Below are 1,987 nucleotides of genomic sequence, written 5' to 3' on the forward strand. Positions count from 1 at the left end.
TAATTACTGAGGAACAATGTTATCTTCAATCATTCATTTTCTCTTTACATGTGATGAAGTTTTATCCCTGTCTCATTTACACGCTGTATGAGAATGGTTTAAAATTGTAAGTGTTTATGACTCAGTTGTAAAACCATTGATTGTGTGTGCGTCTATTCTTGATAGGTGGAGCACTTGAGACCGAAGTTCCAGTTCTATGAGCCCAAGTTTCCACACGAGAAGAAACGGGTGCACCTCCGAGCTGGGCGCCCGTTTTTCGCGCCTAAAACGGTGCCTAAAAAAAACCTTGCGGTTCTGGAGCGTTCTGCAACTCCTTGTCTGCCTGGCGCAGCGCCTAGGGGGGCGGAGCCTACACTCGCGCCGATTTTGTAAGTGGGATGGGGCGAATACTATTTAAATTAGTTTTTTTCCTGCCGGCAACGCTTCGCGTGCACTTTGCAGCGTTCGCGCATGCTCAGTGTGAAAAAAACATTGGCACTCGGCCATTTTTGTAGTTCTTTGTAGCTGTTTAATTTTTGAACATTTTTTTAATAAAAGCACATTGCCATCAGCATATCAGCCTTCTCACTGTCTCCTTCCCCCCCACCGCGGGAAGAACGGGCGCCTCTTACCCACCCCTGCAGGAAAAACGGGCGCCTCCTCTCCCCTCCCCCACCCCCCGCGGGAAGAACGGGCGCCTCTTACCCACCCCGCGGGAAAAACGGGCGCCTCCTCTTCCCTCCCCCCACCCCCCGCGGGAAGAACGGGTGCCTCCTACCCCCCCGGCGGGAAAGAACGGGCACCTCCCCCCTCCCCCGCTGGAAGAACGGGCGCCTCCTACCCCCCCGCGGGAAGAACGGGCGCCTCATACCCCGCCCCCTGCGGGAAAGAACGGGCGCCTCCTACCCCCACCGCGGAAAGAACGGGCGCCTCAGGCTGACTGCAGCATTCTCCGTGCCTGAAGCACTTTCACACAGGTAGGAAGATGGTTTATTTAATCTTATCTTTGCTCATAAATGTTTATTCAGGTTGGATTTATTTGTATAATATTTGTAGAAGTATAAATAAGGATTTATTGCACAATTTAATGACTTCCCTTCCCACCCCACCTCGTTCTGGGCGCCTAATTTGTAACCTACGTCTGATTTTTTAATGTGTAGAACAGGTTTTTTCAGTTCTACAAAAATCTTCACTTGCTACATTCTAACTTAGTTTGGAGTACGTTTTCACTGTGGAAACTTTCAAATCAGGCGTCAGTGGCCGGACACGCACCCTTTTGAAGAAAAAATTCTGTTCCAAAGTAGAACTGTTCTACCTGACTGGAACAGTAGAAAAAAAAATGTGGAGAATTGCGATTTCTCAGATAGTCCGTTCTCCACCAGTTGCTCCCAAAAATCAGGCGCAAATCATGTGGAAACTTGGGCCCCAGAAATGTATCAATAGAATCAATTTCCACCAGTTTCTTTAAACCCAATCACATAATTTATTTCTAGTGGGCTGAATGGAGGAATATGATCCATGTAAAACATTGTTATCGTTTTACTTGAACTGAATGCTCATAAAATATTGGAGTGGGAACTAACTGGATAATAGCACTGCTGGCAACATTTGTGGAAAATATTCATGCAGCCAAAACGCACAATGACAACCTGGGACTGTGCGGCACCGAACACTCGGGAAAAAACAGTTAAAGGCTTCGTCCCTGGGTGGGCTCGAACCACCAACCTTTCAGTTAACAGTCGAACGCGCTAACCCATTGCGCCACAGAGACTGATGGAAGTATAATGTGCACGACATCACAAACCAGGGTGTCAGTCAGTGAAAGCTTCAGATTGCTCCGACCTGGATGGAACTTGTCCACTCTCAGTTGTACTTTTCCCAAATAAATGGAGAGACATTCATTGTGGATGCGTGGAAGCAGTCTGGTTCCGCACACTGCAGACACTTCCATGTCACCACCAACCAGCTCTCCCACAACCGGTGTGATCTACCTTCCAGCCTTCCGGTG

At 48.3% G+C, this 1,987-nt stretch overlaps 1 non-coding gene across 1 annotated transcript; it reads right to left on the minus strand.

Annotated features, from left to right (window-relative positions):
- Positions 1 to 1,676: 1,676 nt before the first annotated feature.
- On the minus strand, positions 1,677 to 1,750 carry trnan-guu (transfer RNA asparagine (anticodon GUU)). The gene has a single exon. It is a non-coding gene; the product is annotated as a tRNA-Asn (tRNA).
- Positions 1,751 to 1,987: the final 237 nt, after the last annotated feature.

Source organism: Pristiophorus japonicus, unplaced genomic scaffold, assembly GCF_044704955.1.
Source record: "Pristiophorus japonicus isolate sPriJap1 unplaced genomic scaffold, sPriJap1.hap1 HAP1_SCAFFOLD_504, whole genome shotgun sequence".
NCBI lineage: Eukaryota > Metazoa > Chordata > Chondrichthyes > Pristiophoridae > Pristiophorus > Pristiophorus japonicus.